This window comes from Neomonachus schauinslandi, chromosome 10, assembly GCF_002201575.2.
Source record: "Neomonachus schauinslandi chromosome 10, ASM220157v2, whole genome shotgun sequence".
NCBI classification, from domain to species: Eukaryota; Metazoa; Chordata; class Mammalia; order Carnivora; family Phocidae; genus Neomonachus; species Neomonachus schauinslandi.
The window spans coordinates 90,172,132-90,194,604 of NC_058412.1; the positions used below are offsets into that span (position 1 = coordinate 90,172,132).

At 44.3% G+C, this 22,473-nt stretch overlaps 1 pseudogene; it reads left to right on the forward strand.

Moving 5' to 3' along the window:
- The first annotated feature begins 10,401 nt into the window (after nucleotides 1-10,401).
- On the forward strand, nucleotides 10,402-16,839 carry LOC110590027 (annotated as a pseudogene).
- Nucleotides 16,840-22,473: the final 5,634 nt, after the last annotated feature.

The following is a 22,473-nucleotide window of genomic DNA, read 5'->3' on the forward strand; positions in this document are numbered from 1 at the left end:
CGACAGAATGGGAGAAGATATTTGCAAATGACATATCAGATAAAGGGCTAGTATCCAAAATCTATAAATAACTCATCAAACTCAACACCCAAAGAACAAAGAATCCAATCAAGAAATGGGCAGAAGACATGAACAGACATTTTCCCAAAGAAGACATCCAAATGGCCAACAGACACATGAAAAAGTGCTCAATATTGCTCGGCATCAGGGAAATCCAAATCAAAACCTCAATGTGTTACCACCTTACACCAGTCAGAATGGCTAAAATTAACAAGTCAGGAAAGGACAGATGTTGGCCGGGATGCAGAGAAAGGGGAACCCTCCTACACTGTTGGTGGGAATGCAAGCTGGTGCAGCCACTCTGGAAAACTGTATGGAGGTTCCTCAAAAAGTTGAAAATAGAGCTACCATATGATCCAGCAATTGCACTACTGGGTATTTACCCCAAAGATACAAAAGTAGGGATCCGAAGGGGTACGTGCACCCCGATGTTTATAGCAGCAATGTCCACAATAGCCAAACTGTGGAAAGAGCAAAGATGTCCATCGACAGATGAATGGATAAAGAAGAAGTGGTATATATATACAATGGAATATTATGCAGCCATCAAAAGGAATGAGATCTTGCCATTTGTAATGATGTGGATGGAACTGGAGGGTATTATGTTGAGTGAAATAAGTCAAACAGAGAAAGACACGTATCATATGATCTCACTGATATGAGGAATTCTTAATTGCAGGAAACAAACTGAGGGTTGCTGGAGTGGGGGGTGGGGTGGGAGGGATTGGGTGACTGGGTGATAGACACTGGGGAGGGTATGTGCTCTGGTAAGCGCTGTGAATTGTGCAAGACTGTTGAATCTCAGATCTGTACCTCTGAAACAAATAATGCAATATATGTTAAGAAAAAAAAAAAAAGAAGAAGAAGGTAGCGGGAGGGGAAGAATGAAGCAGGGGAAATCGGAGGGGTAGACGAACCATGAGAGATGATGGACTCTGAAAAACAAACAGGGTTCTAAAGGGGAGGGGGGTGGGAGGATGGGTTAGCCTGGTGGTGGGTATTGAGGAGGGCACATTCTGCATGGAGCACTGGGTGTTATGCACAAACAATGAATCATGGAACATTTCATCTAAAACTAATGATGTAATGTATGGGGATTAACATAGGAATAAAAATAAATAAATTAAAAAAAAAAAAAGAACTAAACTACATGCCTGCCATGTCCTGACACAGAGGCAGGTCACCTCCTTGAAGGAGCCATTAAGAAGCCACAGAGTCCATAGTGGGGGTAGATCTGGCAAAAGGAGGAATGGCCAAATCTAGGAGGAAATGCAGATGACATTCTTGAGATAATCCTGATGGGGAAGGTTTGGGGGTGCTATGGATGGAATGTGTCTCCCCCAAATTCACATGTTGAAGCCCTAACCTGAGATGTGACTGTATTTGGAGATAGGTCCTTTATGGAGGTAACTAAGTTTGAATGAGGTCATAAAGTGGGCTCTGGTCCAATAGGATTGGTGCCTTTATCAGAAGAGACACCAGAAATCACTCTTTCTCCACCATGTGAAGGTGCAGTGAGAAGGTGGCTGTCTGCAAGGCAAGAAGAGGGCTGTCACCAGGAAGGGAATCAGTGGCAACTTGTTCTTGGACTTCCAGCTTCCAGAACCGTGAGGAACATATTTCTGTAGTTAAAGTCCCCCAGTCTGTGGTATTTTGTTAGCAGCCAAGCAGACTAAGACAGATTTGGCACTGGGATGTGTGGAGCTGCTGTAACAAATCCCAAATAGGAAGAAAGACTTTGGGACTGGGCGATGGGTGGAGGCTGCTAGAAAAGGCCTAGAGGACAGTGAAGGGCCTGTGGGTAGAACATGGCGTTGAAGGGGATTCTAGGGAGGATTCAGAAAGAAAACAGGAGAGCTGCAGAGAAGGTCTCCCTCTTCTTAGAGAATATGTAAATAATCATGGGCAGAAGGTTGGTGGAAATGTAAACATTAAAGGCCATCCTGGTGAGCTCTCAGTTGGAAATAAGCAATGTCATTAGAAAGTGGAGGGAAGGCACTGTTTGCTATAAAGTGGCAAAGAACTTGGCTGAGTTGTGTTCCAGTGTTTCTGGAAGACACAACTGTGAGTGCTGATGTTGGGTATTTACCTGAGGACATTTCTAAGTAAAATGTTGATGATTTGGTCTGGGTTCTCCTGAGGGATCACAGTAAAATGTGAGGAGAGAGATGAATTGAAGGAGGAATTGTTAAGCAAAAAGGAGCCAGAAATGAAGGATTTGGAAAGTTCTCAGTCTGTTCATATCGATAAGGAGATTTGTGTGGGTGTGAGCCACAGATTTAACCAGCCACCTCTGCAGAAGCTAGGAATAGAGGTGGGATTATTCCAGCAGAGACAATGCCAGCTTGAACTAAAGGGAAAGAGAGAATGGGACAGAAGGAAGGATGGCCGTGGGATTTCTTTGGTTCTAACAGGATTGGATGATAGAGCTATTTGGCTATGAACAAACTTTACGCTTCCAAAAAAAAAAAAAAAAAAATCAAAGAATGACCTCAGAGGAAAGTCAGAGATCATTATGTCTGCCACTCCCACCACAGACCCAGGGTGCAGGGCTGTTTCCTTCTCGGTTTTGGAGGGCAGGGACCTTGCAGAGAACTGTGGGGGCAGGGGTTGCTTTCTACTGAGCTGAAAGATCCAGGCTGCCCCACAGGACCATGGGAGTGAGCCTGCCACCCCTTGGCAGGTCACCAAGCTAAAGATGGTTGTTCTCCAGCCTTAAGATCTAATGGAATTTGCCTGGATGGTTTTGGACTTGCTGGGGACCTGTCACCCTTCCTTCTTTCCTATTTCTCCTTTTTGAAAAGTGGTCTCACCTATGCCTTTCCCACCATTATATTTTGGAAGCATGTAACTTGTCTGGTTCACAGGTTCACAGCTGGAAAGGAATTTTGTCTCAGAAAAACTGTACCTTGAATCTCACCTAGATTCTTACCCATTAAATGATATGTAAATGGGATTTTGGACTTTAGACTTTAGAAATGATCTTGGGACAAGTTAACACTCTAACTCGGGGTTAAAGGCTGTGGGATAAAATGAATGTATTTTGCATGCAAGAAGGACATGAATTTTGGGGGACTAAGGGTGGAAGATAAGATGTTATGGACTAAATGATTGTGCCTCCCCAAAATTCCTATGTTGAAGCTCCAACCCCCAATGTGACTATATTTGGATATAAGGCCTTCATAAAGGTAATTAAGGTTAAATGAGGTTATAAGGGTGGGGCCCTGATCCAGTAGGATTGCTGACTTTATCAGAAGAGACACCAGCACTCACTCTCTCTCCATCATGTGAGGACACAGTGAGGAGGTGGCTTTCTGCAAGGCAGGAAGAGGGCTGTCATCAGGAATTGAATCAGCTGCATCTTGATCTTGAACTTCTGGCCTCCAGAACTGTGAGGAACATATTTCTGTGGTTAAGCCACCCAGTCTGTGGTACTCTGTTATGACGTTTGAGCAGAGTAAGATGTGGGGGGGTGTTAAGGATCAGGGTGGGCTTCATGAAGGCACTAGAGTAGATCTGGGCCTCCAGAGGGAAGGCTTTTGTGGAGAAGACAATGGGGCTCCTTGGCTGAGGACGAGGGGACTAAGGTACTAAGGGTGTACCTCAGACCCCTTGGCTCAGGCAACCTTGGTCCTGGTCTTCTTGGTGTCCCTTTTCTGCTGCCTTCTGAGCCCCAATGAGAGAAATTGTTGCATATTATTTGGTGAGGAGGGATGTTCTCTTCCCATGGCTTTGGGCACCCACTTGCCCAGTTTCACAGATGTTCAGTGACTTCATGGTTGGACTGTCACCCATGGGACACATTTCCTCAGCCTGTCGCTCCCTAATGTACTCACACTACCATCCTCTCTGGAGGGGTCATCTCTGTAGAAGGAGTTTGGGCAGTTTACCCAGCTTCCATAAGGCCTTGGTTCCTAAGACTCTATCTCATTAATAGCGGGCTGGTACTAGAAACTGCCACAAGATTCAGTGGAAAATTCCATCAGGCCCTTAGAGAGAGTTGGCACATGGCAAACACTATCTGTGCTAGCTGTCAGTGATGAAGAGGATGAGAAATAGAGATTTCCAGATCCTTTTCCAGCTTCCATGAAAGATCTCATCTTTGTTTTTCATTTCAGCTGGAAACATGCAAACACATTTGAATGGTATGAGGGATGTTTAAAAGTCCCTATCACAGTTCAGCACATGATCCCTGCAGTCTACCAGTGAAGGTTGAAACTTATTCTGCTCACCACTCACATGAACTTAGAGACATTTTTAATTTCTCTAAACCTTGGGTCCCTCACATGGAGGCTCAAAAGCCTCATGTCCACTCTTGGGGTGTTGTCAGGGTTTCAATGCACTTGCCAATATCCCCAAAACACTCTTGAATAGCTCTTCTTTGAAATAAATGTTTCAATGTGTTAGTCTGCTAGGGCTGCCATAACAATGTACCACAGACTGGGTGGATCAAACAACAAAAGATTATTGTCTCTCAGTTCTGATAAAAAATTATAGCAAAGATAAGCTAGAGAAAAGAAAAATAATACAGAAAATCAACAAAACCAAAAGTTTCTTTAAAAAGATCAATAAAATTGACAAACCTTTACTTAGATTGGCTCAGGAAAAAAAAGACTCAAATTATTATATTATTGAGTATAATTATTGAGTATAGTAATTTCTGATTATAATCAGAAATTAATGTGGGGACATTACTACTAATTCTACAGATATAAAAAAAGATTATAAGAGAGTATCATGAACAACTGTACATCAAAAAATTGGATAACTGAGACAAAATAGACAAATTCTAAAAACACAAACCTATAAGGACTGAGTCATGAAGATACAGAAAATTTTAACAAACCTGTAAATAGTAAGAAGAGTGGAATCTATAATCAAACATCTTCTGACTCTGGTTCATCGGGGTTTCCTGATGAATTCTACAAAATATTAAGAGAAGAACTAACACCTATCCTTTCAAAAAAATTGAAGTTGAGGAACCCTTCCTAATTAATTCTATGAAGCCAGCATTGCCCTGATAATAAAGCCAGACACTACAGAAAAGAAAACTACAGACCAATATCCCTTAGGAACATTGATGCAAAAAAAATCCTCAACAAATAAATATCAAACTGAACTGAGCAACGTATTAAGAAGATTATACACCATGACCAAGTTGGATTTTTTTCCTGGAATACAGGGATGCTTCAATGTACTTCAGCATATGAAAATCAATCAATAGAACACACCACAATAAGAGAATAAAGAGGAAAAAAACCACACGATCATCTTAATTGATGCAGGAAAAGTATTTGACAAAATTCAACACCCTTCCATAATAAAAACTCTCAAGAAACCCGGAGTAGAAGGAAACTATCTCAAAACAAAACAAAACTATATATGAAATCTCAGAGTGAACACCATACTGAACATACTGCAAACTTTTTCTCTAAGATCAAAAAACAAGGAGAAGATGCCCACTTTCACTGTTTCTATTCAACATAATACTGGAAATTCTAGCCAGAGCAATTAGGCAAGAAAAAGAAATAAAAGGTATCCATATTGGAAAGGAAGAAGTAAAATTATCTTTGTTCACAGATAGTATGATCTTACATGTAGAAAACTTTAAAGATAGCATAAAAACCTTGTATAAACAAAAAAATGAGTTCAGCAAAGTAGCAAGATAAAAAAATAACACACATAAATCAGATGCATTTCTATACACTAACCATAAACAATCTTGAAAGGAAATTTAAAAAGCACAATTGAATTGATTATTTATTTGTTATTAAGTAAATAATTCTATTTATTTTTAATAGTATTAGAACTAATAAAATAATTCTGAATTTACTTAACCAAGAAGTTGAAAGACTTGTACATTGAAAACTATAAAACATTGCTGAAAGGAATTTAAAAAGACATATTAATGGAAAGACATTCATGTTCATGGGATTAGAAGACTTAATTTTGTTAAGATGTCAATACTAACCAAAATGATTTATGGTTTCAGTACAAGCCCTATCAAAATCCCAATGCTAATTTTTGTACAAATAAAAATCCCGTCCTAAAATACATATGAAATTTCAAGGGACCCTAAATATATGAAACAATCTGGAAAAAAAAAAGTTTGATGACTCTCACTTTCTGATTTCAAAACTTACTACAAAGCTACAGTAAACAAAGTCGTGTGATACAAACATACAGACCAATAGAATAGAATAGAGAGCTCAAAAATAAACTCTCACATATATGGTCAAATGACTTTTTTTTTTTTAAGATTTTATTTATTTATTTGACACACAGAGAGAGAGCACAAGCAGGGGAGTGGCAGGCAGAGGCAGAGGGAGAAGTAGGCTCCCCGCAGAGCAGGGGGAACCCGATGCGGGACTCGATCCCAGGACCCTGGGATCATGACCTGAGCCGAAGGCAGACGCTTAACCAGCTGAGCCACCCAGGCGCCCGGTCAAATGATTTTTGATAAGTGTGCCAGGCCATTCAATGTGGAAGAGACAGTCTTTTCAACAAGCAGTGTTGGAAAAATTGGGTATCTGCATGACAAAGAATGTAGCTGGACCCTTATCTAATACTGTATTCAAAAATTAACTCAGAAGGGATCAAATACCTAAATGTAAGAGCTAAAACTCTAAAATTCTTGGAAGAAAACATAGGAAAAGGGCTTCATAACATCGGATTTTGCTGTGATCTTTTAGATAGGACACCAATGGCACAGGCGACAAGGAAAAACAGAAAAATTGGATTTTGTGCAATTAAACAAAAAATTTTTCATCAGAAGACATTATTGACAGTAAAAAGGGAACTCAAGTAATAAGAGAAAATGGTTGCAAATCACATATCTGATAAGGGACCAATATCCAGAATATATAGAGAACCCCTAAGACTCAACAGCAACCAAATCAAACAACCTGATTACAAAAGTGTAAAGGACTTGAATAAACATTTCTCCGAAAAAAGATACACAAATGGTCCAGCACATGAAAATGTGCTTAGCACTAGGGAAATGCCAATCAAAACTACAATGAGATACTATACCCATTAGAATGGCTACTATCCAAAACAAAAGTAAAAGCAACCCCCCCCAAAAAACCCCCAAGCCAGAAAATAACAAATGTTTGCAAAAATGTGGAGGAAATGGAACCCTTTCGCACTGCCAGCAGGAATGTAAAATGGTGCAGCTGCTGTGGAAAACTCGTGGCTCTACAGAAAATTAAATGTAGAATTCTGTGGTTCATCAATTCCACTACTGGTTATAAACCCCAAAGAACTAAAAAAGAGAAACTCAAAGAGGTATTGGTACACCCATGTTCATAGCAGCATTATTCAAAATAGCCAAATGAAGCAACCCAAGTGTCCACTGACAGATGAATGGATAAACAAAATGTGGTACACATTGGAATATCATTCAGCCTTGAAAAAGAAGATGATTCTGACACCTGCTCTAACACGAAAGAACCTTAAGAACATTATGCTAAGTGAAATAAGTCAGTCACAAAAAGACAAATGCTGTCTGATTCCACTTATTTGAGGGACCTAGAGTAGTCTCATTCATAGAAACAGAAAGTAGAATGGTCCAGGGACCACCAGGACAGGAGAATGGGGAGTTACTGTTTAATGGTGATAGAATTTCAAATTTGCAAGATTTTGAAAAGAATTCTGGAGATGGATGGTAGTGGTGGGTGTACAACAGTACGAATGTATTTAACACTACTGAGTTGTACACTTTAAAATTATTAAGATGTGAGTTTTATGTTATGTGTATTTAACCACCACAATAAAATAATTGGGAAGAAATAAAAAGACTTAAGAAGACAACTCAGTGAGGTGGGTCACTTTTCTAGTGCTAAACAGCATTTAAGAATATTTTCATGCAAGTTGGAATATTTTATAGTCCTAAATTACATTTAAAAATATTTTCACACATAAATTTTTCATGCAAATTATGTATGTGAATGTGTGTGTGTGAGTGTGTGTGTATGTGTGTGTGTGTGTAGGACAACATAGTATAGGAAGGGAATGTCTCAGAACCCTGATGCAGAGAGATGATGTTTGTGGTCTGAGCTCTCAGGCCTCACAGAAGGACCTGGATTGATAAGGACGGTGATGATGGGGTGAGGAAGGTGGGCTGCGGGCTATGGCAAAGGCAGAACCTGATTTTACAGGCCAGCTGGATATTTGGGGTTCAAGTCCGGCAGGATGTGTAGGCTGGCCAGGGAGACAGGGAATGGGACCCTGGCCTCTGGCACAAGACGCTGGGTCCACACAGGAGGGAACAGGGCTGTGAGTGGTGAGGTTGGGCCAGCTTTGGATCTTTTCCAATGAGGCTAAGCAAGAGCTGGTGGTTTATTTGAGGCCAACAATTTTGCCCTCGGTGGACAGGTCTACGGGCTGACCCTCTACAAATCCTGGAATTGGGTCGTAAATTGAAATGGTCACTCTGAGGACACATTCAGCTATGCCACTATCAGGTGGCTGCCAAAGCTCTGGAGAGTACCTCAGGACCAAGGTGCCCAAAGTGAGGACCCTGGGCCAGCAATCTGAATCAAGTGTTTCAGAGGACATGATAAGGTCGTTGTGGTACTGAGAGGGGCTGTTCCAAAAATTTCCCCATAGAGACCATTACGGGCACCAACCACAGGAGAGGAAAGCACATGAGAGACATGTCCAGAGACTGGAATAGCCAGGCTTCTTGCTGACCACCAAGTCTCTGACTCCACAGAATTCAATTATTATTTTCATTAACCACTTAAATTAATAGTTTACACATGCAGCCACTGAGGAATGTTCCTAATCCCTCCCCCCATCCCAAGGGGGGATGGGGCTTGTTAAGTAGGTACCCCAGCATCCTCACCCCTTGGTGGGAGGAGTAGGATGTGCATTGTCCCAGAAAGTTCCTGGTGGGATCCAGCCCCATGGCCCACAGTGTTAACACCACACTGCAACATCTTTTGTTGGCTGTCCTGCTGTGGCTCATCTCCCTTCTCCCACTCCTGCTTCCTGGAATGACTTCCAAATAAGCTACTTGTCCCTAAATCCTTGTCTCAGCGATTGTTCTGGGAGAACCCAGCCTAAGGTACTTTTCCTTCAGGAATCTCAATGAAAATTTTATGTTCTTATAGTTTTCCTACTACACGGCTGCCTCTGTAAGTAAAGCAAAAACTTGATTTAGTTCTTTCGATGTCTAAAATCTGAATAATTAGGGTATCTAAATCTGAGAGAATCCACTTAATTTTCCTTATTTAATTTTTCAGTATGAATCCTCATGTATAAAGCCCAAGAGAGAAGTCAAATGCTTTCTATCTCTTCTCTCTCTCTTCCTTGCTTTCTGAGTTTTCTAGTGTTTTCTATAGACATTTCTAGGGAGATGAGTCTGTTCCTTTCCTGAAGTCCTTGCAGACCCCTAAATCATGACTTTTTTTTTAATAAGAAATTTCACGGGGTATCCTTTTAAATGGGCCATCCAGCCTAAGAGCCCCCCAAAAAACTCATTAATTACCTCAAACCTTATCTTTTGAGGGGAAGGCAAGGGTCCAGCTGTTGAACAAGGAGGGCACTTCATTGGCAGCCCCACTTTCTAACTAAACCAACATTCTCAGGACCAGTTCAAATGAAAGAGGCATTTTTTTTTTTTTTTAAATCAGGAAACTGGAAAATATCCCTTGGGAAACTGGATTTTATTTCCATTTTAAGCATGTACATACTTGAATATTCCTCATACAAACAGAACAATGTTGGTGTTTTCTTAGGACCTAGAATAATTTGGCACTGTGGCAAATGTTGAGAGTGTTGCTAGATTTGGGGAGTTTCCCTTTTAGCTCAACGGCTAATTAGTATAAAACAATGGAATCAGAATGGGAGGCATTAGCAAAACTGCATTTGAATGGTCACAGCTCAATTTTTGTTTTAAGTTTAATTTCATCTCTCAGATATTCTTGGTGAAGTTGTGTCAACTGTTTTTGAGATTTGGGTCAACTCTGACCAAAAAAAAAAAAAAAAAAGTAGAATGAGCCAGACAAACCTGAGTTCCAATCTCAGCTCTTCCATTTACTCGCCTGTGACCCTGGTGAGAAATTGGAAGTCTCAGCCTGCCAATCTCTGAAGTGGGGATAACAGTGGTTATTTCTGGTGGGTTGTGTGAAGATTAAGTGTGTGGTTGGAACTCAGAGTAAATTCCATTCCCCGTTCCTCCTCTCATTTACTGTCCTGCCATTTTGTGGAGGGTACTGATGTCCTGCTTTAACCGACAGGAGACACTCCAGTGGTGGGAATGTCTGGTGGAGTGGGGGGCCGAGCTGCTGGACACCCTCACGTGGCAGCTTACAGATAACTCACTTTCTGGGTTGCATGTCAGAGCAGGTGGAGTGTGTCTCAGGCAACGTCAACTGGATAAGTCCGGACCCTGGTGAGGACCTCGCGCCTTAGCTTAAGTGAGAGTGGAGGCCACCGAGCCATTGCTGGCTCTGCGATGAGTCCACCAGTGAGAGACTGTTTGAGAAGCTGGTGGTGTGTAGGGGGCTTCCAGGGCTCCGTTTCCCAAACGTGGACTGCACAAATCCCCTTTACAGGGATTTGTCCCTGAAAGCACAGAGCTTGTGTCACCACTCTTACTGAGGTTACTGCGAGCACTTCCGCAGCTGTTTGTAGGGTGACAAGATGAAGGAAAGGTTTAGGCTTCCAAGAGTGGCAAACTGTGGGAAGGTAAATATACGGCGGGGGGAGCTAATGGAAGAAGGTTTGTTTGTGCAGGTCTATCTCGGTGCCAACCTTTTGTCTGCCTCCCAGCAGTAAAACTTCCCCAGGAGAGGGGATTTATGGCAGTCCTCATTTCCCAGAAGTTTCTGCTTTTATTCAGATAAGGAAAGCTCCTGGAAGGCTTCCTTCTGCATCTGTTGAATCTCAAATGCCTTTAGCTCAAAACAATCATGCTGAAGCAGCATGTTTTGAGCTGGTATCCTCTGAACCCTTTCGTTCACCCGTTTGACATTTTAAGACATGCCACTTATTAAACTCTGGGTTGGTGCTGCAGAGAGAGATTCAGGTAAGAAGTTGGGACATGAGTGATCTGTGAAGGGGGAGAAACATAGATTGAGACAAACAGAAAAGAACAAATCTAGGCACATTGCCCAAATCTTACCAAATCAGCATCTCCGTCCTGGGAATAGGTCTGTCCCGTTAAACAGTCGTGTCTCGTGTTGGGCGGCAGACTCGCGCTCTTCATGACCCTCCTGCTGTGATGGTGTGTCAGGCAGAGCTGACAACATCGAGGGCATCTGCAGCTCGGAGCCACCGAGGGTTCAGTTCCAGACCACTGCAACACAGCAGGTATCACAAGACAGCGAGTCAAATGAATTGTTTGGCTTCCCAGTGTACACCAAAGTTATGTTCACATTCTACTGTGGTCTATTAAGTGTGCAACAGCATTATGTCTAAAATAGCAATGTGCATGCCTTAATTAAAAATACTTTATTGCTAAAAAAGGCTAACCATCCTCTGCGCTCCCAGTGAGTCATGATCACTGATCACAGGTCCCCATAACAAATACAGTAGTAAGTAGAAGGCTTGGAATATTGTGAGAATTAGCAAAATGTGACACAGAGACACGAGTGAGCAAATGCTGTTGGAAAAATGGCGCCAATCGACTTGCTCTCTGCAAGGTCACCACAGACCTTCCATTTGTAAAAACACAGTATCCTCGAAGCATAATAAAGCAAAGCACAAAAAGACGAGGTATGCCTGTGGTGATTTCCAGAGGCAGCGCAGCCTGGAAGAGCTATCCCAGGACCCCAAACCCCCACCCTGTCCCCAGCAGTGGTGGTGCAGGTGCTGCTCCCAGGGTCTTTGGAATGAAGACATGATGTCACCCAACTGTGTTGTTATTGCAGGGGTGTACTACTACGGAAACAAGTGGTATTCAGTTCTGATATCAGAAAAGCCTGTGACGCTTCAAAGCAAACCCACAGAGATGGACCCCTGGAGTGTCAGATTTGCTTCAGTGTCTCCAACCAGTCCTTGCCTGGCAGAACCACACTGCTTAGGAAACGTCCGGAAAAATAATGGGCTCCATAGGATGGAGGCCCCAGGGCCAAAAGCTTTATATTCTGGATGTGTGGGGCTGCGTCTTTGTACATGCTTTGAGGTTAGCGTGTTTTGTTTTCCTAAATCTCTTGACTGTGTTGGCATACAGTTTGTAGACTGGAAATAGTACAGGGCTGAGCAGAATAAACAGTGTCCCTAATTCCCGTCCACTGTCAACCCAACCATAACCCCTTAGCTGGAGATTGGGGAAATGTTTTCTCAATCCCCCTTAGGAAGAAAAAGAAAAACAAAGAAAGGAAAGACAAAGCTTTCCTTATACCAAAACACTGCCTCCTAAGGGGCCTCCGGCGGCACATGACTTAGCGCCTCACACACCCTGTCCTGCCAGTCCGTGGTGCCACCACCTGGCCACCAGCATCCTCCTGGTCTTGTCCCTGCCGCCCTCCTCCCATTCTCTGAGCTTCAGACTCCTCCGGTCCTGTCCTCAGACTTTGACCCCTCCTTCCTAAGGAACACTTTCCCAGTTCCAGAAGGATTCCCTTTCCTTAAACAAGTTCCCCTGACTGGTTTTCACATACACCACTTTCCTAAAAGACCTCTGTCCCATTCCTTTATAAACATTTAAGAACAGGTTTTGAGTGAAACTGATTTTAAATGCAATCACACTGTGGCCCCTCTTCATGGGGGTTGTGTTCCTTGTTCGTGGTGTAGGGCACAGGCCACCGATAGGTGCACTCAGGACCCTGTTGGAGACAGATCAGGAGTCCCACCAGACTGGTCTGCAGGCATGCTGCAGGGGACTTTTGCAGTCACGGGCCTCCACCAGAGAGACCAGGTTGGCTGTGGGTTAACAGCAAGAACTCAGTGGGGAAATAGGCTTGGCGCCGGTATTGCCTGGCAAAGTTGAGCTGCTAGTCTCATGCCCACTTCCCCGCTGAGCAGAACACCCGCCCTGCTCATCAGTCGGCCTTTATTCTTCCGGTTCTTCGTCACAAGGCCGAGAAGGGGAGTGTCACTGCTCTGTGAGGACTCTAAGTGAGGACTGGAGGCGGGATGCCCTGCTCCGGGCAGCACTTCCTTGTCACTGAGAGGACTGAGAGTCGCACAGTTATTACGATGCATAATAATCAGATCTTCCTACGGGGAAGACACTGCACTAACTATCCCTGCAGTGGCTACAGCCCCCATCACCAACCCCGATTGTAAATTTTTCTGTATTTTACTCATCATCCCCCACGATGCTGTTCTGGTTTGTCTATTTGCTGTGGATTGTCTCCCCAACGAGGAGAGAAGTCCCACAGAAGCAGGGACCTTGTCAAGCTTTCGCTGCTGTGTCCCGGTGCCTGGAACAGTGCCCGGCCCAGAGTAAGCACCCTTAGTCATTTTTGAGTGAGTGCTGTGTAGACGGGCCACTGGTCTGAGGTGACTGGGCTGGTCCACAGCAGAGGTGAGGTTCCAGCCCTGTCCTTTCTGCACAACCACACGGCTGCCTGTTGGTGTCCATGGCTTTGCTCTTGAAAACTCCTCCCCAGTCCGAGAAAGTTTCGGGGCCAGAGTTTCTTTTTTTTTTTTTTTTTTTTAAAGATTTTATTTATTTATTTGAGACAGAGAGAATGAGAGAGAGAGAGAGAGCACATGAGAGGGGGGAGGGTCAGAGGGAGAAGAAGCAGGCTCTCTGCCGAGCAGGGAGCCCGATGCGGGACTCGATCCCGGGACTCCAGGATCATGACCTGAGCCGAAGGCAGTCGCTTAACCAACTGAGCCACCCAGGCGCCCATGGGCCAGAGTTTCTAAGAAAGCCCCAGTCCTGCTCAGAGAAGGCTCAGTCCTGCGCCAGCAAGAGGCCAGCCAGGACTGATGATGCATGGCACGTTCCCCTGGGCCAGAAGGAAGTCACCGAGAGCAGAACAGCAGATGATGTCACAACCCAGGGCAACATGCTAAGCACATGTGCCGCTGAAACCGAGGGACAGGGGCCGGGCACCTCCTGCTGACAAAGTCGGAAAGACAGCTGAGCTTTCTCCTGCACAAACTGACATTGAAGCACAGGCAAGGACACATCCTGTCTGGGCGCCCAGCTTCGAAGGGAGCCTGCAGCCTTAGATCTCTGGTGACCACGGGCAGAGGGCAGTGTACCTTGGGCTCGCTGCTGCCTGGGGGCTGGGCCCAGAGGGACAGCAGAGGAGGGGCTGTGGCTTCTCCTGGGGGAAAGGGTGGCTGACCTGGCTCCGGGACACCTGTGGGCATCCGAGGGCTGGTCTGCATTTGGGCAGGATGCCTCCCATCTGCCATGGAGTGAGCCCCCTTGAAAAAGTAAAGACAGCTGGAAACTCTAGGTAAAAATCACTTCTCCAAATGTGGGAGATGAGACACTTGAAAGGAGGAGTGATGGAGAAAGAGGAAATGAGACCCTGCTCTCAGCCCCTCGTGTGGGAAGTTCAAGGAGCTGCAGGTCACCATTTTGAGACTTGCTGTGGTGGTGGCACTCACGGTAGGCACCCTGACTGTTTATGGTGTCCTTCCTGGCCTGCAGGTGCTGGCTACTGAGCTCCCGTCTGCAGTAGGACACCTGCCTTGAGGACTGAGAGTCAGGCTTTTTGTGATCACCCGCTTGAGGTTTTGGCAGGCTGAGCTATGGCAGGAGTGCTTTCCAGAAATAGAAACTGCATCAGCAAGCCCAGGGCAGCAGTTAACCCACACCGGGCAGTCACTTGTGTTTTGTTAGGAGATAGACCCTGTGAATGCAGACACATCATAAGACAAAACACAAACCACACCACACCACAACCCAGGACACCCACGGGTAACAAAGAGTGGAATTTGCTGCCTATAAAAGTTCAAAGGAAGATGCTGGACTTTAGAAAATAGAGCATCTGTGATTCCAACACCAGGAACAAATGGTGCTTGGGGTGGGGGTGGACAGGGTGGCTCAGGGGAACTTATACCTAAGTGTAAGATCTGTACTAACAGGGCCAAAGAGTCCGAAAAGCAGAATTTACATCCTGGCTTCAGCACTCCAGGCTAGGTGGATTGCTGAGTCACTTACCATCTTAAAAATTAAGAGCGGCACTTTTTGCACCACCTGCTACCTGTCCTCTTCCTCCTACTACCTGCCCTATCAGCTCCCTGCCCTACCTGCTTACCTGGGTTTGGCCTTTCTTGCCTGGGTCGCAGCCTCCAACTGGTGTGACCTCAGGCAAACAAGCTCAGTTCTGGGCACCTTAGGGATAGGTGCCTTATAGTAGCAGCTCCTTTATGCTAAGAATGAAGAAAATACATTTTCTCTGTGCTTTATAAGCATGAAACCGTGCAAATGTTCCTTCTCGTTCTCTGCCTGATGTATATTTAGAGGTGAACTTCCACCAAAGGCACCTATGGCTCTGGAATTCAGATCCTCTGAGCTTTTCTTAGGGCAAGGTCATCCCTCAAATTGTAGCTGGGTCAGAATACCCCAGAGGGCTTTTTGAACACAGATGGCTGTACCCCACTCCCAGGTGTCTGCTTCAGTGGGTCACGTGGGGCCTAGAATTGCATTTCTTACAAGTTCCCTGGGGATGTTGATGCTGCTGGCTGTGACCCTACTTTGAAGTTCAGAAGTGTGGACATTCACCTAACAGAAGTCCCATCCCCTAGTTTCTCAGAATGTGACTGTGTTTCGAGATAAGTTCTTTAGAGAGGTATTCAGAGTTCCACTGGTAGTGGGACTTGAGAGATCCCAGATCCCTGATCCCAGAGCAGCCCCACCACCACCACTGGCTAAGTTACCATATCTCCCATCTCCCCAGACACCACCCTCCACCGAGAAGTCACAGCCAGCCCCAGTCACCATCCCCACAACCATCAACACTGAGGCCCAGACCCAGCAGCCACCCACCTCCCCATCCCACCACCCCTAACTTAATACCACCACATGAAGCCAGGCAGTAGGGACAGCAGCCCAGGGAGTGGAGGCTCAGGCAGCCTCACACTGGTGATGCCTATTGATGGGGACAAGGTCATTGCAGTGAAGGTAAGCAAACAGTAAAATTGTTCAAGTAAGAAATAGGAACGACACCAAGGAAGATGTATCTGTACATCAGATTGCCATAAAGAAGAATAACCCCAGGAAGTACCTTCACAGTGCAGGAGAGAGACAGACTGGAGTTTGATGTTGTTGAAGGAGAAAAGCTTGAGGAGGCAGCAAACATGACGGGCCCTGGTGGAGCTCCAGTGCAGGGTGATAAATATACAGCACGCTGTAACAATTACAGATGCTATCCACATCACAGGGGTCCTCAAGCAATCACCAGAATAGTGACAATGAGGGGAAGAAGGAAGGGTCAAGGAGGCTGGGCCCAACAGCACCAGCCCAACCGCAGGCACAGTTCCCATCTCTCTCCGTGAGGACAGCCTATGGGCACTGACCCCAGGGTTCCAACACTCCTGAGCAGGAAGAAGGGATGGAGGGTGCTGACAACCAGGGTACAGGAGAACAAGGTAGACCACTGAGACAGAGGAGGTATCAGGTTACAGATCATTGTTTCGCATGGACAGCCCACAGAGGATGACAATGAAAAAGATAAGGAAAATCAAGGAGACAAGATCCAAGGTCAGCAGCCACCTCAGTGTCAGAACCACCACAACTTCAATTACTGACGAAGATGCCCAGAAAACCTTAAAGCACAAGTTGGCAAAGAGACAAAGGCAGTGGATCCACCAGCTAAGAATTTGTCCCCTCCCAAGACTGAGCAAGGGGGAGCTGAGTAAATGTACCATCTCTCCCATCCCCTGGCTTTATCATCCAGCAAGAGGAAATGAATATGAAATTCCAGCAATAAGAAATCAATGAAAGAGTGGTTTCCCCTCGATCTCTTACACTGTCCTGGTTAAATGGGATTTAACTCCTCTGGTGCTTGCTTTTTGTACATTGACCAGACAACTAGAATATCTGCATTATCTACATGGCATGGGGCTTTTTAAATTTTTACCTAAAGATATCTCTTTTTGGTAATGACAAACATTTTTTTTTGAAGCCTGGTTTTTCTCAATACATCTTTAAAGGTTTTTAAATTGTTTCATATCTGGTTAAGTTGAGAGTTTTAATAACCTCATTTTAAATTTGTAATAAAAGTTTACAACTTGATTTTTTCAAAAAAGTCAACAAACAGCAAGCACCTGTTAATGAAGATCTTAAATAATTGTCAAGAGAAAGAAAGAAAGAAGAAAAGAAAGAAAGAAAGAAAGAAGAAAGAAAGAAGGAGAGAGAGAGAGAAAGGGAGAGACATAGGTGTACACAGAGAAGACCATGTGAGGGCACAGAGAGAGGACAGCTATCTACAAGCCAAGGAGAGAGGCCTCAGGAGAAGCCAATCCTGTGGATACCTTGATTTCTCCCTTCAGCCTCCAGAAGTGTGAGGAAATTAATTTTGGTTGTTTAGCCCTTCAGTCCATAGTTCTTTGTTATGGCAGCCTGAGCAGACGCATACACCTACCTTCAGCCCCTCAGAGGTGGGCAGACCATTTAAAACACTTGTATTTCTCCCAGCACAAGGCTCAGTGCTGTATTATACTTTAGCATCAACATAAAAGTGTCAATGACAACTGTGACAGCAACAACTCATTCTTAGCATGTTTGATCAAATGTGCTGGTGTCAAAACAATACAGATTGAAGGCAGAGGCAGGAGAGCATCAACTGAGGGGTGGTCTGTGTCCTGGCCCACTGCCCATGTGGGGGAGCTCACCTCTTTAGGGCTCGCATGTCTCAGTGTAAAATGAGGGTAATAAAGACACCGTTCTCAAAAGGCTGTCCCTAAAATTTGCATAAGATAACGCAAGTCGAGAATTTAGCACAGTGCCCAGCATAGAATACAGACACAATAAGAGTTGGCTATGATTCAGGTTTTTTTCTAACAATAATTCTGGTGGTAAAAAAGCACAGTCAGGTTAGGAATTTGCCTCAGCACACTGCAGAATGAAATTTGTGCTTAGAAAGATAAATCTAGCTACAAAGAGGCTTTGAAATTTGTTTGGAACATTTGCCTGCAGAGGAAGAGTGTTGGCAAAGGCCCACCTCCATCTTTTTCTCATCAATCCTGCAGATTATGTTGGTCCTCATTTTATAGTGATAAATGTTTGTTGGGAAATGTGAAACAATCACTGAAAAATTAGATGAGATAAAAAGCTACCTGGAGCTCATGAACTAAGGTTGTGATATTTTTATATATTTATTTCCTATCATCTTTCAAAAAATCTTTTTATAGGTATACTTATTTTGTATTGAATTTGTACCTGTACTTAGTCTAAGGCGTCAAACTGTTCTACAAGTTTCCATGCCTGGGATGGCCACCTTCTCCCAGTCTGTGCTCCATTTCTCCCTGATCTCCTTCAACTGATGCTTCCGCTCTTCTTCCTATGTCCAAATCACATACCTATGTTGCTACATCATGATTTTTCAGATCTAGACATCACTTACTGGTTTTCTTTATGAAGATGGGATTTAACTCTTCTGGTGCCATTACCAGAATGGCAGTGGTGAAGGGTTTTACTCAACACCCAACTTGCCAGATGCAACAGACTTTAATCTCTGACCACTCTGTCCCCGGATGCAGGACACGAAGGCAGCATACCCAGCATCTTTATCCAGCAGGAGCCCAGTGGCCACTTCTTTTGCCTCCTCACCCACTTGGGATGGGGATGGCTGCCATCAGAGAAGAGCCATGCCATGTGGGGTCACCTGGATACAGAGAAGCCACAGTCATGGTTTCCCCTCAATCTCTTACACTGTCCTGGTTATGTAGGCCCGAGGCTGGTGTGCCAGCTCACAGGCTCCCCACTTCTCATTTATCTTACTTCTTCATGGAAGCTGTATTGTTAGAAGACAGACTCAGGTATTTTTCTCAGGCTGGCTTTGGGAAGCCCAGGCCCGATACTAACCTTTTACTCATACACACAATTTTCCTTGCCTGCAGCACACACACACACACACACACACACACAGGCACAGATGACCACACTTCCAACCTCTTCTCAGCATAGCTATATTGCAGTTTTGGTGAAGTCCCCATTCAGTGTTTATATTCTGTGACTATGTCACTATCATTGACATGAACCCTGTAGTAAACTAGAATTGCTTTTTGTCTTCTGTGTGAATTTTTGTTTTCCCTGGAGTTCATAATTGTTTTGGTTTTTTGTTTTTACTTTTCAAATACAAATCACTAATTTATTCTCAAAATCTTCTCCAGTAGTTTAAATTAAGATATTCATGTCAGATGCTCTTTTATTTTAACATACTTTATTTTTTTAGAGCAGTTTTAGGTTTGCAGCAAAATTGAGTGGAAAGTACAGAAAATTTCCCTATCTCCCTGTCCTCCCACCTGTCCCCACATCCTCCCCACTATCAAAATCCCCCACCAGAGTGATACATTTGTTATGATCAATGAACTACATCAATACACTATTATCATCCAAAGTTCACAGTTTACATTAGGGTGCACTCTTGGTGTTGTACATTCTATGGGTTTTGATAAATGTGTAATGACATCATTACAGTGTTATACAGACTAGTTTTACTGCCCTAAAAATGCTCTGTGCTCCACCTATTCATCTCTCTTTTGCACCTAACCCCTGGCAACCACCCATCTCTTTACTGTCTCCATAGTTCTGCCTTTTCCACAATGTCATATAATTGGAAACATATAGCATATAGCCTTTTCAGATTGGCTTCTTTCACTTAGTAATATACATTTAAGTTTGCTCCATATCTTTTAATAGCTTGATAGTTCATTTTTTATTATTGCTGAATAATATTCCACTGTGTGAATATACCACAGATTTTCCATCCATCTTAGATGCTCTATAGTTTCTTTCTCTTGAAGAAGTTTCCCCTAGAGCCTCTACTCCTCCATCGAGAAAGAAGTCTAGATCTGGCCCATGGCTGCCATCCCAGCACCTTCACCTGGTGTTTGCCCTGGAAATACCCTTTCCTCTCCTGTGCTGGATTTTCTGCTTCTTAGATTCCATGTCTCCCTGTTCTCTGTTTCACTACCTCAATTCTGTGGAGTATAAACTATAATAGTTTCCTGAGAAAAGAAAGAAGGGAAGGAACATTTCTCAAATTTTGCACATTTGAAAATATTTATATTCCACATTCATACTTAATTGATTGGCTAAGTGTAGAATTCTGGGCTGGAAATTATTTACTTTCAGAACTGAGAAGGCATTGATTTACGTCTTCTAGTTTTCAGCGTGGCTGTGGAGAAGTTGATGCCTTGTGGCCCTTGGTTTTTTGTGTAAACCTTTATGGTTTCTTTCTAGGATGCATAGGGAATTTTGGTGTGGGCCTATTTTCATCCAGTGTGTTGGACTCTTGGAGGGCTCCTTCAATCTGAAAATCCCTGTTCTGTAGCCATTTCTTAACCAGATTAGCAATATATAGTCCATGAGTGTGTGGGTTATGGTGCAGTTGGCTGGCTCCCCTGAGTTGCCCCCCCTCCCTGCTGTGACCACCTCAGTCCTGGAGGAAGATGAGTCACTTCCCAGGGCACATCACAAACTATTAAAAATGCTGTGCTTGCAAGTGAATTTTCCACATATTTAAAGTAGTGATAGCTTAACAGGAGCTAAAAAAAACACCCCACAAACACCCAGGCTCCATTGACACTGAATTTTTGTGCTTAAAGAGAAATGCCCAGCCATTATTAGCTACTGAAAGATGAATGGGCTATTTAGGATTCCTCCCAGGGCTCACCCAGGTCAGTTCCCTCACACTCAGTTTAAGCGAGTGGCTCAGGGGTGAGCAGCTGCATTAGAAACAAGTGGCTGACCTGATAGGATTCTGTTACCTGATAGTTTGAATCCATCAGTCATCAGGCACTGAGGCTTCTTACACACAGAGTTTGCTTCAATTCAGGTCAGTCTCTGCCCCATCAATGATGTGGTCCTTTCTCCTCTAAAGAAAAGCTTTTGAGTGTTTGATGGCATAATAATGACTGCTGTTTATAGAGAGGTATGGCGCTGGGCTTTATGTATGTTGCATTTGTGACTCTGTGCCATGATGCTGGGCAGGTGTTATTATTTCCCTACTACAAGGAATGAACCAACATCACCAAAACCTGGCAGAGATCAGATTCACATCTGGGTCTTTTTCAGTCCAAGTACCCAGCTTTCTCCATTGGGCAACACTGCCCCTTGGTCAGATGCAAATGTCTCTGCTGGTATACAAGAAAGATTATGGAAACCTGTGAGGTGACCCGTGTGAGGGAAGGATGATGGTGGATCTCTCCCCCAGGGAAGGGGGGCTATGTCCAACTCAGACCAAGTCATGCAGGACAGAAATCTGCTCTGTAGGTAGCATGGAGCCAGTAAAAAGGGCACTGAGCCTGCACTCAGGGTCTGAATCAGAGTCCAGGCTCTGACATTCAGCTCCTCTGGAGCCTTCGGTTTTTCATCTAGAGATGGAGGATGGAAATGTGGCCTATTTAAGGTTATGGGACTCTGTGAGGACCAAGATGAAACAGTGTGTGTGCCAAGCATTTTTACTAACTGTGAAGCACTATATGATCACAACCGTTTGGTGTTGGCTACGCAGACATGAGTGAGGACTAGCTGTCCATATGGGATTTGAGAAAAGGTGTGTCTTGGGGCCCAGTGTGGAAAGAGCTTCCTTCTTCGGTGAGTGTGGTGCCCCTTGTGCTCTGACCAGGATGGAGGGTAGGTCCTGGAGGAAACGGGAGGGCCTGGGCCCATCTCCTCATCCACCTTTGTCCAGTTTCACTGCTGACAGAGGCATCTGTTTCTGTGTCCATTAAGTCTGTGCTTCCAGGGTCAGCAATGCCTTCCAGGTCTTATCAGCGATGAGTGACACTGGAGGATGGGCCGGACAGCGGAGGGCGAGCCTTTGAAAGAGCAGGATGGGAATGTTTGCAATAAGCCTTCCCAGTTGGAACTCTGAAATTTATTTGTTCTTGTTATTAATGGCAAATGCAGAATGACAAGCATGAGATGTGCTCCTGGGTATTTTTACGCACACCCTTCCTGTTGCTAGCCCAAATAGGCTAGTCTGAGCTGCTGTGGATTGAGCCCTGAAAATGCTCATTGTCTTCCATGCTTTATAAGTGACGTCTCTATTTCAAGATGAGGAACCTGGGTCTAGAGGAGTGAAGTAGCATCGACAGTCAGGTGGGGGCCTTGTGGCAGGGCTGGGACCAGAGCCTGGCATGGAAAGTGGGGGTTTGCTACAAGCTGGGGCTCCTTGTTTGCCTCCTGCTTACATGTCAGATGTGGGGTCCACACTGTGCTGGGTTGAACAGCATCTCCCAACATTCATGTTCCCCCAGAACCTCAGAATGTGACCCAGGAAGGTGACATCTTATAGAGTCATTACAGGTGAAGTTAGTTAAGGA